We start from the raw sequence: 16,594 nt of genomic DNA, 5'->3' as shown, positions 1-16,594 counted from the left end.
GCATTGGAGAACGCGCTAAAGCCGTCGGAATGATTCGTGCCGGCACACCCATCAGACAGGTATGTTACGCGTCGTTATAAAAGTTGCAATATGTGTTATTATTTGTTATTAAGTTAAAAATATTGACAGAAACATGTTTTTTTATATTAATCTGTAGGTGATTCGTATTTACGTAAAAACAGTCGTAAACAATAGCATGGGTGGTCAACAATACAATACCATAACGTCATAACGGACTGACCAATCATACAATGAAATACATTGTATCTTATTATATGGGAAATGGAGCAATTGAATGTCAATTGGTTGGATTAGAGTGAGCGTGGTCTAATCAGTGTTAGGATAGCAACTACTCTAAATTTTAAATATCCAAACAAAATAGATGGTGGAAGGATTATATTGTATTCAAACAAGTATTCTAGCCCCTGGACATGTGTACAATTAGGTTTGAGTGAACGGAGTCATATGTGGTCAACCTTGCATATACCTGTTTTAGCTATCCCTTGGCCAGTTGAAGCGGGAAAGCAAACAAAAAAGAAATGCTTATAGTGGCTGCCGTGAGGAAATTCTTGTCTGTTTCCAGGTATTTCTTTTGGGTTGTGCTTAGATTGTGTTGGATTATGCCGAACTGTTTCCATTGAGTTTTAGCTTTTCTTTCATTTGCTGGTTGTGAAACATCGTTCAGGACATTGACTGATCATTCAAAAGGTACCAGCTAAACAGTTAAATAGCGAAATATTTACAAGAGTGTCAACTTTATCTACCTTATTCTGTCGAATGATTTTATATATGCATGCTCTCTCCGGAAGTATTAAAAATCAGTTTTATACAGTTCAAATAGTCGCTGACGTCTCTCAACGATTCATTGACGCACACCCACGACATATTTACCTTCGCCCCATGCAGCTGCCATGGAAACATCAACGAAGGGTAAGTTTAATTTTGCTCTTTTTCTTGTGTATAAGAATGAGTTTAAACCCCAAACATCTCTTTTACAGTTTAGTTATGGACTATTAGGATCATTTTTCATGAAATATCAAGCTTAAACTGTTGTTGTTTTTTTCTAAAAAGGTAACTTTATATTTCTAAAGCTTATTATTTACTACAATAAAATGAAGATAAAAGTGAATTCAGTACTCTCATGTTCATTATGAAATCAATAATTGATTCAGAGAAAAAAATAGTGTTTGTATTATTAATTAATAAAAATATAGAATTCCAGAATTAGAAGAATTGCAAACAGGCTTTTCTGTTGGTTTAAGAAAAACATTAAGATTTTTTTCATTATACTATTTGTTTTAGTAAACTTTTTATTGAATAAGTGACTGCATTAGTTCAATGGTTCAGCACTTTCAGCGTCTATGGTACCGAATTTGTCCAATCAACCGGCCGGAAGTGATGCCCTTGCAGTGGAGTTGGCTATGTGGACCAGATGGCTATGGGCGACAACTCACTGAGGTTTAACAATCGTTTAAAATATCCACATAGAATTTGCATATTGTTTTATACTTTTTTGTATCTTAACCATTCATGATCGTCTGTACATTTCCATTGTTGTTTTAAGAAATGCACTTGTAATTTGGATGTGTTGATTTTATTTCTTTGGTTGAATATAGGAGCCTTAATTTCCGCGGTTTGTAAAACAGCATTCTGGAAAAAGAACTTACTAACGTTCTAGATGTATTTAATCAATCCACAAACGCACTTATGACTTGTTCAGATGTCTTTGCGTTGCACTACATGTATTAATTCTTAGGACATATAAACACTTTCCCAATAACGTTAGCATTATCTTAATTACCGTACAACTTTGTGCGCGTGTCATCAGTGACAATGTTCACATGATTAGAAAGACTCATTTATTTGATTGTAAATTATATTTGTTAAAATAAGTTACTGCATCGTTTTTTTAATATAAATATCAATGTTACAGCGTCCACGGTACCTGAAGTGACCAACCATCCAACTGGAGGAGATGCCCCTTGAAGTGGGGTTGGCGAAGAGGCGTAATGCGGCTACAGTTGCAGTCAGGTTTGCGTAAGGTTATGTGGACAACTTCATCAACAAAGATATGTATTATTTTGCTCACTTTTTTGTACATGTATTAGTTTTCGTTTGCGCTATTTGGCTCAGCATTGTTTTTGTTAATTTAAACAATTCATCTTGAAAGAATGTTTTCACTAAGAACCTTCTTATGTTTGGATATTTGAAATTTCATATTTTATAGCCTTATGAGGAGTTAATTAAAATATATGCACAACATTTTTTAGGGTTCTTATTAAATCAATTATTGTATTAAACATATCAATGAGTCTTCGAAAAATATTTTTCCAAATACACGAAAATTGAAAGGGCACTTTCTGTTGGTTTTAGAAACCTTACAGTGAAAATGCATAAAGGTGCCAGCATCCTTTCCCAAGATTTCTTTAACCAAACACGAGTAGCAGAAAATGTTTATTTCATTTTCGTGTATATCAAAATATAATATTCTAAAATAAAATGTTTCACATTGGAGGGGCTTCATTTGTATATGTTTAAACGTGGTTTATAATAAACTGGTAGGAAAGGCTCGTGAAATGAGAGTGCAAAACAGTATAAAACTGATTTAATTCATATGAATATATTTGTTTAATGAACATAATTCAATTGATTTCGAAAGATATTTGTTTGTAACTAGTTTAATTTACGTGTTTAACAATTGTTTATTTAATTATGATTCTTGCTTATTTTATATATAAACTACTTATTGAAATAAGTTACTGCATCGGTTTTTCATATCAATATCAATGTTACAGCGTCCACGGTACCTGAAGTGGCCAACCGGAAGAAATGCCCTTTGCAGTGGAGTTGGCGAAGAGGCGTAATGCGGCAACAGGAGCAGTCAGGTTTGCGTAAGGTTATGTGGACAACTTCATCAACAAAGATATGTATTATTTTGCTCACTTTTTTGTATAAGTTTTTGTTTGCGCTATTTGGCTCAGCATTTTATTTTTTTAAACAATTCATCTTAAAAGATTATTTTCACTAAGTAGGTCACTTTATATTTTATAGCCTTATGATGGATTTATTAAAATATTTGTGTTACATTTTTAAAGGTTGTTATTAAATCAATTATTTCATTAAACTTATCAATGAGTCATTGATTTATTGATTCTTTTTTTCCCAAAACACGAAAATTGAAAAGGCATTTTCTGTTGGTTTTAGAAATCTTACAGTGAAAATGCTAAAAGGTGCCAGCATCCTTTCCCAAGATTTCTTAAACCGAACCCAAGTAGCAGAAAATGTTTATTTCATTTTCGTGTATGTCAATATATTTTTTTTTAAATAAAAGGTTTTACATTGGAGGGGCTTCATTTGTTTAAGTCTAAACGTGGTTTATAATAACTGATAGGAAAGGCTCATGAAATGAGAGTGCAAAACAATATAAAACTGATTTAATTTATATGAATATATTTGTTTAATTTAATTGATTTCGAATGATATTTGTTTATAACTACTTTAATTCACATGTTTAACAATTGTTTATTTAATTATATACTCGCTTTTTTCAATATAAACTACTTATTGAAATAAATTACTGCATCAGTTTCTCATAAAAGTATCAATGTTACAGCGTCCACGGTATCTGAAGTGGCCAAGCGGAAGAGATGCCCTTTGCAGTGGAGTTGGTGAAGAGGCGTTATGCGGCAACAGGAGCAGTCAGGTTTGCGTAAGGTAATATGGACAACTTCATCAACAAAGATATGTATTATTTTGCTCACTTTTTGTATAATTTTTTGTTTGCGTTATTTGGCTCAACATTGTTTTTTTTTAAACAATTCATCTTAAAAGATTACTTTCACTAAATAGGTCACTTTATATTTTATAGCCTTATGATGGATTGATTAAAATATATGGGTTACATTTTTAAAGGTTCTTATTAAATCAATTACTTCATTAAACTTATCAATTACTCTTTGAATTAATGATTCTTTTTTTTTCCAAATACACGAAAATTGAAAAGGCATTTTCTGTTGGTTTTAGAAATCTTACAGTGAAAATGCTAAATGGTGCCAGCATCCTTTCCCAAGATTTCTTTAACCAAACACGAGTAGCAGAAAATGTTTATTTCATTTTCGTGTATATCAACATATAATATTCTAAAATAAAATGTTTCACATTGAAGGGGCTTCATTTGTATATGCTAAACGTGGTTTATAATAAACTGGTAGGAAAGGCTCATGAAATGAGAGTGCAAAACAATATAAAACTGATTTAATTCATATGAATATATGTGTTTAATGAACATAATTCAATTGATTTCGAATGATATTTGTTTATAATTAGTTTAATTTACATGTTTAACAGTTGTTTATTTAATTATGATTCTTGCTTATTTTATATATAAACTACTTATTGAAATAAGTTACTGCATCGGTTGTTCATATCAATATCAATGTTACAGCTTCCACGGTACCTGAAGTGGCCAACCGGAAGAGATGTCCTTTGCAGTGGAGTTGGCGAAGAGGCGTAATGCGGCAACAGGAGCAGTCAGGTTTGCGTAAGGTTATGTGGACAACTTCATCAACAAAGATATGTATTATTTTGCTCACTTTTTTGTATAAGTTTTTGTTTGCACTATTTGGCTCAGCATTTTATTTTAAACAATTCATCTTAGAAGATTATTTTCACTAAGTAGGTCACTTTATATTTAATAGCCTTATGATGGATTTATTAAAATATATGGGTTACATTTTTAAAGGTTCTTATTAAATCAATTATTTCATTGAACTTATCAATGAGTCTTTGATTTACTGATTCTTTTTTTCCAAATACACGAAAATTGAAAAGGCATTTTCTGTTGCTTTTAGAAATCTTACAGTGAAAATGCTAAAAGGTGCCAGCATCCTTTCCCAAGATTTCTTAAACCGAACCCAAGTAGCAGAAAATGTTTATTTCATTTTCGTGTATGTCAATATATATATATTTTTTTTAAATAAAAGGTTTTACATTGGAGGGGCTTCATTTGTATAAGTCTAAACGTGGTTTAAAATAACTGATTGGAAAGGCTCATGAAATGAGAGTGCAAAACAATATAAAACTGATTTAATTCACATGAATATATTTGTTTAATGCAATCAATTTCGAATGATATTTGTTTATAACTACTTAAATTCACATGTTTAACAATTGTTTATTTAATTATATACTTGATTTTTTATATATAAACTACTTATTGAAATAGGTTACTGTATCAGTTTCTCATAAAAGTATCAATGTTACAGCGTCCACGGTACCTGAAGTGGCCAACCGGAAGAGATGTCCTTTGCAGTGGAGTTGGCGAAGAGGCGTAATGCGGCAACAGGAGCAGTCAGGTTTGCGTAAGGTTATGTGGACAACTTCATCAACAAAGATATGTATTATTTTGCTCACTTTTTTGTATAAGTTTTTGTTTGCACTATTTGGCTCAGCATTTTATTTTAAACAATTCATCTTAGAAGATTATTTTCACTAAGTAGGTCACTTTATATTTAATAGCCTTATGATGGATTTATTAAAATATATGGGTTACATTTTTAAAGGTTCTTATTAAATCAATTATTTCATTGAACTTATCAATGAGTCTTTGATTTACTGATTCTTTTTTTCCAAATACACGAAAATTGAAAAGGCATTTTCTGTTGGTTTTAGAAATCTTACAGTGAAAATGCTAAAAGGTGCCAGCATCCTTTCCCAAGATTTCTTAAACCGAACCCAAGTAGCAGAAAATGTTTATTTCATTTTCGTGTATGTCAATATATATATATAGTTTTTAAATAAAAGGTTTTACATTGGAGGGGCTTCATTTGTATAAGTCTAAACGTGGTTTAAAATAACTGATTGGAAAGGCTCATGAAATGAGAGTGCAAAACAATATAAAACTGATTTAATTCACATGAATATATTTGTTTAATGCAATCAATTTCGAATGATATTTGTTTATAACTACTTAAATTCACATGTTTAACAATTGTTTATTTAATTATATACTTAATTTTTTATATATAAACTACTTATTGAAATAAGTTACTGTATCAGTTTCTCATAAAAGTATCAATGTTACAGCGTCCACGGTACCTGAAGTGGCCAACCGGAAGAGATGTCCTTTGCAGTGGAGTTGGCGAAGAGGCGTAATGCGGCAACAGGAGCAGTCAGGTTTGCGTAAGGTTATGTGGACAACTTCATCAACAAAGATATGTATTATTTTGCTCACTTTTTTGTACAAGTTTTTGTTTGCACTATTTGGCTCAGCATTTTATTTTAAACAATTCATCTTAGAAGATTATTTTCACTAAGTAGGTCACTTTATATTTAATAGCCTTATGATGGATTTATTAAAATATATGGGTTACATTTTTAAAGGTTCTTATTAAATCAATTATTTCATTGAACTTATCAATGAGTCTTTGATTTACTGATACTTTTTTTCCAAATACACGAAAATTGAAAAGGCATTTTCTGTTGCTTTTAGAAATCTTACAGTGAAAATGCTAAAAGGTGCCAGCATCCTTTCCCAAGATTTCTTAAACCGAACCCAAGTAGCAGAAAATGTTTATTTCATTTTCGTGTATGTCAATATATATATAGTTTTTAAATAAAAGGTTTTACATTGGAGGGGCTTCATTTGTATAAGTCTAAACGTGGTTTAAAATAACTGATTGGAAAGGCTCATGAAATGAGAGTGCAAAACAATATAAAACTGATTTAATTCACATGAATATATTTGTTTAATGCAATCCATTTCGAATGATATTTGTTTATAACTACTTAAATTCACATGTTTAACAATTGTTTATTTAATTATATACTTAATTTTTTATATATAAACTACTTATTGAAATAAGTTACTGTATCAGTTTCTCATAAAAGTATCAATGTTACAGCGTCCACGGTACCTAAAGTGGCCAACCGGAAGAGATGTCCTTTGCAGTGGAGTTGGCGAAGAGGCGTAATGCGGCAACAGGAGCAGTCAGGTTTGCGTAAGGTTATGTGGACAACTTCATCAACAAAGATATGTATTATTTTGCTCACTTTTTTGTATAAGTTTTTGTTTGCACTATTTGGCTCAGCATTTTATTTTAAACAATTCATCTTAGAAGATTATTTTCACTAAGTAGGTCACTTTATATTTAATAGCCTTATGATGGATTTATTAAAATATATGGGTTACATTTTTAAAGGTTCTTATTAAATCAATTATTTCATTGAACTTATCAATGAGTCTTTGATTTACTGATTCTTTTTTTCCAAATACACGAAAATTGAAAAGGCATTTTCTGTTGCTTTTAGAAATCTTACAGTGAAAATGCTAAAAGGTGCCAGCATCCTTTCCCAAGATTTCTTAAACCGAACCCAAGTAGCAGAAAATGTTTATTTCATTTTCGTGTATGTCAATATATATATATTTTTTTTAAATAAAAGGTTTTACATTGGAGGGGCTTCATTTGTATAAGTCTAAACGTGGTTTAAAATAACTGATTGGAAGGGCTCATGAAATGAGAGTGCAAAACAATATAAAACTGATTTAATTCACATGAATATATTTGTTTAATTCAATCAATTTCGAATGATATTTGTTTGTAACTACTTAAATTCACATGTTTAACAATTGTTTATTTAATTATATACTTGATTTTTTATATATAAACTACTTATTGAAATAAGTTACTGTATCAGTTTCTCATAAAAGTATCAATGTTACAGCGTCCACGGTATCTGAAGTGGCCAACAGGAAGAGATGCACTTTGCAGTGGAATTGGCGAAGAGGCGTTATGCGGCAACAGGGGCAGTCAGGTTTGCGTAAGGTTATATGGACAATTTCATCAACAAAGATATGTATTATTTTGCTCACTTTTTGTATAATTTTTTGTTTGCGCTATTTGGCTCAACATTGTTTTTTTAAACAATTCATCTTAAAAGATTTCTTTCACTAAATTGGTCACTTTATATTTTATAGCCTTATGATGGATTGATTAAAATATATGGGTTACATTTTTAGAGGTTCTTATTAAATCAATTATTTCATTAAACTTATCAATTACTCTTTGAATTAATGATTCTTTTTTTCCAAATACACGAAAATTGAAAAGGCATTTTCTGTTGGTTTTAGAAATCTTACAGTGAAAATGCTAAAAGGTGCCAGCATCCTTTCCCAAGATTTCTTTAACCGAACCCAAGTAGCAGAAAATGCTTATTTCATTTTCGTGTATGTCAAAATATTATATTTTTAAATAAAATGTATCATATTGGAGGGGCTTCATGTGTATAAGTCTAAACGTGGTTTATAATAAACTGGTAGGAAATGCTCGTGAAATGAGAGTGTAAAACAATATAAAACTGATTTAATTCATATGAATATATTTGTTTAATGAACATAATTTAATTGATTTCGAATGATATTTGTTTATAACTAGTTTAATTTACGTGTTTAACAATTGTTTATTTAATTATGATTCTTGGTAATTTTATATATAAACTACTTATTGAAATAAGTTACTGCATCGGTTTTTCATATAAATATCAATGTTACAGCGTCCACGGTACCTGAAGTGGCCAAGCGGAAGAGATGACATTTGCAGTGGAGTTGGTGAAGAGGCGTAATGCGGCAACAGGGGCAGTCAGGTTTGGATAATGTTATGTGGACAACTTAATCAACAAAGATATGTATTATTTTGCTCACTTTTTTTTAAAACGTTTATGTTTGCACTATTTGGCTCAGCATTGTCTTTTTTAAACAATTCATCTTAAAAGAATATTTTGACTAAGTAGGTCACTTTATATTTTATAGCCTTATTGTGAATTAATTAAAATACATGGATTACATTTTTAAAGGTTGTTATTAATTCAATTATTTTATAAAACATATCAACGATTCTTCGAATTATTGATTCTTTTTTTCCAAATAAATGAACATTGAAAAGATATTTTCTGTTGGTTTTAGAAATCTTACAGTGAAAATGCTTAAAGGTGCCAGCATCATTTCCCAAGATTTCTTAAACCCAACTCGGGTAGCAGAAAATGCCTATTTCATATGCTCGTGTTTTTATATATTAATGTTATATTGCACATTGGATGGGCTTAGTTTAAATTAGTTTGTTTGTGGTTTATTATAGACTGGTAAGAAATGGTCATGAAATGGTAGTGAAAAGCAATTTAAAAAATATTAAGACAAATGATTATGAATAAACTTATAAATGAGCATAGTTTTATTGAATTTGAATGATATTTCTTTATAAGCTTTGTAATTCATATGGTTAACATTTGTTTATTGGATGATGAAACTTGATTTAATTATATTATATTTAAGTGTTTTTTTTAACATATGTGACTGCGTTCGTTCAATGTTTCAGCGTTTGTCCCTCCATCCGGTTTGGAATCGATGCCCCATGCTTTAAGCTTTGGATGACATATCACGTATGATACTTGGATAGGAGCAGGTGAGCAATGTGTATAAAACTTGAGTTTGAAATAAATGATATAACAATGATTCGGTAATACATGGTCAATTGTAATATTGATAAAACAATGCTTACAATCACTGTACAGGGGATACTAGTGTTATTGGTTGTCAATTCGGTCTTGCAAAATGATTGTATTGTTTCTAGCTTTATCTTTCGAAGAATAAAGGAAGGATTTAATTATCGATTAAGCATTGTTGTCAGAGTTAATACTTAACAGCGTTCTTCAGAACCATCACACGATTAGGTTACATACCTCCAGTTCATACCAAATACAAATTATGACCCCTATAGACTTAGGAACCTTGGGTTTATGTTTTGAGTACAGTATTTTCTTGTTCATTTGTAAAGGAAGTTGGGATTTTCACAAATAACTCTTATACTCTTCATTCAGTTGATTTGATACAATTGTTTACGGCCATCAAACAATAACGTTACATACCTACATGTTATCGACTTTGGGGTTTTACTCAGATATGAAATCGTGTCGGCGTCGGCGTCCGGTTAAAGTTTTAGGGCAAGTTGGGATTTTCACTTAAGTCCAATACCCTACATTCAATTGACTTAATACTTCACACAGTTGTTCAGGGCCATCACATGATGAGGTTAGATAACTCCATATTATTCTTTACACAGATTATGGCCCTTGATTGACTATGGAACTTGGGTTAAAGTTTTAGGGCAAGTTGGAATATTTATTAATAACTTCTATATCCTTTGTTCAATTGACTTAATACTTCACACAGTTGTTCAGGACCATCACACAATGAGGTTACATAACTCCATATTATCCTAAATACAAGTTATGGCCCCTGATTGACTTAGGTTAAAGTTTTAGGGCAGGTTAAAGTTTTAGGGCAAGTAGGGATTTTCACTTAAAACTCCAATACCATTAATTCAATTGACTTAATACTTCACACAGATGTTCAGAGCCATCACATAATGAGGTTAGATAGCTCTATATTATCTTTTATACAAATTATGGCCCCTGATTGACTATGGAACTTAGGTTAAAGTTTTAGGGTAGGTTGGGATACTGTTTAATAACTTCTATATCCTTCATTCAATTGACTTAATACTTCACACAATTGTTCAGGACCATCACCCAATGAGGTTACATAACTCCATATCCTTAATACAAGTTATGGCCCCTGATTGACTAAGGTTAAAGTTTTAGGCAAGTAAAAGTTAAGGGCAAGTTGGGATTTCAATAAAAAAAAACTTCTATACCTCTCATTAAATGCACTTAATAAAATTCAAAATTATTTACGACCATCTAACAGCAAGAAACATAACTCCGTTTTAAGCCTAAATACAAGTTATGGCCCTTGAATTATTATTATTTTTTATTTTTTTTATTTTTTTAATTTCCTTTGAAAGGCATATTTGTATATTCTTAACCACATTTTCATAATGGGAAATCAAGTTATTTGAATGACTTGCGTCATTGTCTGGGCGGGCTGGTGGGAGGGCAGCATCAAAGTCACCTTAATATGTATCAAATAATTGTAGTTAGGTTTGACATAAAGAGACCAAACTTGGTATTATTACATCGTTATTGTATTCTAAGTCAAAGCGGCGTAGTCGAGCGCGCTGTCTTACGACGGCTCTTGTTAACTTAACATTTACTTGACCCATATGTGGTTCAATATTTCAGTGTCCAGGGAACCGAAAGTTTCCCACCTTGCATCTTGCAGCCTTAACGATGCTCCATCAGTGGCATTTGCAATGGTACGAATTGATCAAAACATTGGTTGATTGATTTTTTAGAACTTAAATAAAATACTATTTAATGGAAATATCATTATTGAAACATCACTCTAGTTCGTTCGAATGGCATTCGTACAACAAAGATATAAACTTTAATTGATATTAAAGTTAATGATTATAATTATAATGAAGATGGTTAAAACGATGATGGTGGTGCTGTTGGTGATGATGTTGATCTTTTCATGTTTAAGGATAATGATTTTGTCATCAAGATACCTAAACTCAATTGATATTTTGCTGTTTAATACAATTTCAGCCCGAAGACCGCACATACCTGTCTTCCATTAAGAACTTTTGGCCGTGGGTGACGCCTTAATGATGACACAATGGGTAACACCTCACTTATGACACACTGGCTTGATTGCTCAACTGGATCAGGGCTTTTCACGGGAAACACAATGGAATTGAAATATTCAATATATTGACGCTCTATTTTTGGGCCTTGTGTTGATCGACAGAACAGAACAGAACAGAACAGAACAGAACATTTATTGTTAACTTGAACAGATACAGTTCATCGTTGTTACAATAACATAACACATAGCATGGCAATAGTTGATAAATGCGAGAGTGCATTATACATATATACATTTATAAACTATCAATGATTTCAACATGTTAAAAGTTAAGCATTATTATTCAAAGCAGTATATCGTAGCTTAAAAGCATGTTTGCAATACAAAGCAAGTTTTCGTAGACATGTAGCATTTTCCGAGTTTAATAATTGAATGAATTTAAACATGCTTGGTCTTGCATAGTAAAATTTAGTTATGTATTTTTTCCTAATGTCATTATATTTCGGACAAATCAAAACAAAGTGATATTCATCTTCGATATCATTATGAACACATAAAACACATTTACGTTGATTTCTTTCAATATTAACATATCTGCCTCTTTCAACATTTAACATATGAGAGGACAATCTTAAACTTGCAATAATATTCCTAAGTCTATAGCTATACAATTTATCTATATACGATGACATATGAATAGTACATTTTAGTTCTCTGTATAACACTAGTGAACTTAATGAGTTTATATCATTTTTCCAATGTCCAATAAATGAGTCGATTAACCTTCTTCTAAAAATAGGAAAAAATAATCAATATTAATCGACTCCGGATTTAACCATACCCAATTGAATCCTGCATTTTGTAATATAGTGCATACATTAGAACACCAATTGTTTGAATTTGCGTTATTTTCCGCATCATATCGAAGGCTTTGCAATGTATTGTATAAAATGCAATTGTCTCTTTTAAATAATAACATACAGAGGGTACCGTCCTAGTTCACCATATATTGCAGAGTTACTAGTGCCTATTTTTACACCAAGAAGTCTTTTCAGAAATTTTCTATGAACCCTTTCTATATTTTCAGCTCTACAAAAGCCCCATACTTCACAAGAATAGCACAAAATTGATGACACAAATGAGTCGAATAAACCAAACATAATTTTAACAATTTCTTTCCCCCTAGTTATCCAAAACAAATTTCCCATAGCCTTAAGTCCTTTATCTGCTAATGTATGTGTAGCGTTCATAAATGATCCCCCACTTGACAAAACAATACCAAGATAGTTAAAAGATTGAACCTTTTCTATCAATTCATCATTGTAGTAAACATTTACATTTTCATTGTTATTACCTCCCTTTTAATAAACAACTATTTTTGTTTGATTAACATTAACCTTAAGTTTCCACTTTTCATAATATGCATGCAAATTATTTAAAGATATTTGAAGACCTTCAACAGTATCAGAAAATATTACAGCATCATCTGCAAACAATAACAAATAAATTTAAAGTTGGTATAAAGTTAAACCTGCATCGTTATTTTCAATTAAATATAGTTCTATATCATTAACGAACATTGAAAATATAATCGGTGACAATATTTCTCCCTGTAAAAGGCCAATCTCACAATCATAAAAATCAGATAGCAAGCTCATATGTTTTACACATAATCTTACTTCACAATAAATTGATTTAATTACGTTAAATAGACGACCGTCTAATCCAGACTTAAATAGCTAATACCGCAAACCATTTCTATAAATAGAATCAAAACACTTAGAATCGACAAGACTTGAACATTTATGTGAACATTTATGTGACAACCTTATATTGATGTGACACTATAATGGCTATGTTACATTCTTACACCGATGTGACTTTTATATGTTGTTTTGACATTCTTAAGTTGATGTGACTTTCTAATGTTATGTGAATTCTTATATTGATGTGACATTCTTATATTAATGTGACATTTCAATGTTTATGTGACATTAGTATATTAATGTGACATTCTTATATTGATGTGACATTAAGGTGTTGATGTGACATTCTTATATTGATATGACATTAGTATATTGATGTGACATTAGTATATTGATGTGACATTCTTATATTGATGTCACATTAAGGTGTTAATGTGACATTCTTATATTGATGTGACATTCTTATATTGATGTGACATTGAAGTGTTGATGTGACATTCTTATATCGATGTGACATTCTTATGTTGATGGTTCAACCATACATATTTACACCTCAACTTCCATTTCTTAATTGAACTGCCTTTCGGCAATGTATGAACGCAACATCTTCGGAAATGTTCGGATCGCAATTCATCGCATAACAATATACATGAAAACTATTGATCTTGTTATTGTTTGTATTGTGTCAGCAGGTCCCGTAAAATATAAGTCAACATTTTAGAGTATTCATTTGTTATATTTTAAATGTATTGTTGCCATAAGTGTTTCAAATTTACGTTTATAAGTGATTTCAAGTGGTTGATCTTTTCCCGCGTTATTGCGACGTCATTTGAAAAAAAAATGCTTCCGGTTACAGTCTGGTCGTTCTATTTACAGAATGGGTTAGAACGGGTTACTGAAAGGTTTTCTTAAATGAAAATAAGTTTATTTTTAACAATTATTGAATGAAATAATGAACTATTGGTGTAAATATTAGTAATTAATTGCGGGGTTGATGTCATTATCGGGGATATGAACGCAATTGGGCTGGTCACAGTACGCGTGGAGTCCAAACGTGGAGTCCTTTGGACTCCACACTGACCAGCCCAATTGCGTTCATACCCCGATAATGACATCAACCCCGCAATTCATTCCTTAAATTGATGTAACCTTCTAATTGTGATGTGACATGTTTCCATGGTCAGTTTAACAGCAAGTTATTGCGCGAGTTCTTTAAGATACAGTTGTAAATTGTTATGTTGTCATTCAACTTCATGCTGTATGCACACTTATTTTTGATGTTGTACATTGTTTATATTTGATGTTGCATGTGAATCATAAATTTGAAACCAGAAAGCTTGTTTTACCTATCTTGACATGGGAACAGCTCAGAACTTTTGTAACTAGTGTTTGTTTCGGTGCTATAGTGTGCTTGGTTTACCTTTCTTGACATGTGCACAGCTCAGAACTATTGTGTCTAGTGTTTTATACAGTGCTATAGTGTTCCTGTTTTACATATCTTAAAATGTGTTTCTTTGTCGGCTGCATTTCATCTCTTAATAAACTTCTCGTCTTCTCGTATTGTATATGTGTTGTTATTTTTAGCTAAACACGTCATCATTTTACATAATGATTGATTATAATACTATAAAAATGAATGTATGGACTAAGTTAAGTGTACATGATATTAAATTATTCAGCAAATGACACCCGACTAAGCAACTTATTTGGAATATCGTTTACAGTATTGTATTGTATCATACTATATTGATTTTGTTTGAACTTAATGAATGTTAAAATTATTTTTCGTTATGTTTAATTCTTTGATGACCTAATCTTTCAGTTTTTATTGGGAATACCCAGTAAAGGTTTTGAGTAAGGTCCAAATGTGAATTGGTTACCCTACAGGAGGGGTGTTTGCGTACAACCACTATCCAGCAAGGAAAGTCACCTCATCTTAAGAAACCCGGCATGGACCTTGTAGTGGCACACTTAATCAAAATCAAAACATAGTTGCATGCACCTGTAGAACCATAATAAATTTTGACTAATAAACCTTGAACTACTGACTAAATAATGCATTTATGGAAACTATCAATAACTGATGACAAGATTGTAACCGTGCGTTTAATGGGTGAACACGCCAAAAAAGGATTGGTGAGTGCTAAAAGATTAACTGTGATCTACTGTGGTCTCATAAGGTAGAAAGACCGTGTTTTCTGCACATTTCTTTTCAATTAAACTCGGTATCCATCATAAGAACCATTCTATTCGACATTTATTCAGAGTTTTTGGTATATTAAAACAATTGTATTAATTGTGGTAAATCTTATTTGGGAGTAAGAGTGCAACTTTAAAGTAATTGTGTCTACCAAAGCATGGAATCAAAAATATACTAGAGATTACACTTATCAACGTTCTACCCAATGCGAGAAGCGTGGACGTATGGGGGACTTGAGACAGTGCATGAGTCCTGACAGGTCGGATTTTGAAATAATTATTATAATAATCAAATGACGCAGAAAACATCATTTAAAAAATGCTCACTACGCCATTCTTGAAAGTATAAATTATTGGTATTATTTTTAGCGAATCTACTTGAAGTCTTTCCAACATCCCTGATATACGCAATCAGCCACACGACCTTATAGAGCACTGTATAATCAGTGTTGAGTCATTTGGTTTACTTCTTTGGAGACATTAGTGAAATCGTTTTCTTGCATACTGGACGTGTTGGCCCGGTCATGTGACCGGTGCTGGAATATAAGTATATATCATGTGTTTCCGGTATGGATAAAAAATCCTACCCGAGGGCACGTGCGTAAGCCGGTAACGAGGCTTGTTTTATCAATTGGCTCTCCAATACGGTGGCACAGGGGTGACATGTGTATGTGCGCGCGACAAACTTAGTCAGCGTGCGCGCGAGATACTTTAGTCGTGCGCACGAGTTACTTAGTACCTAAAATTCAAATTATCACTTGTAGGGACAACAACGGCACTCATAACATCTCAATCGACACAAATAATTAAAGCTTCTGTACTGATCGAATGTCTCATCATTTAATCTAGCTAAAGAACTTCAGCGAACACGTTATATATATTACCTTTTTGGATGTGTTCGCTTTTAATGTGTTGTAAACATATTTTTTTTATATCAACATTAAAGTTATGGAAGCCAGAACTACATTTAATTGTATTTATTAGATTAATTTATTGTCAATATTGCCTTGATTCTGTTTAGGTTTACCTGATCAAAGGGTATTTTTGTATTTGATCACTTACTTGTTCGTCTGGTGTGAGACTGAAAAAATCAATAGGTATCTCTTCTTCCCCAGTTAAATGACCAGGTCCTGTTTCTTCATGAAAA

This window comes from Mya arenaria, chromosome 3, assembly GCF_026914265.1.
Source record: "Mya arenaria isolate MELC-2E11 chromosome 3, ASM2691426v1".
In the NCBI taxonomy this organism is placed as follows: Eukaryota; Metazoa; Mollusca; class Bivalvia; order Myida; family Myidae; genus Mya; species Mya arenaria.
This window is presented reverse-complemented; position numbering follows the sequence as displayed.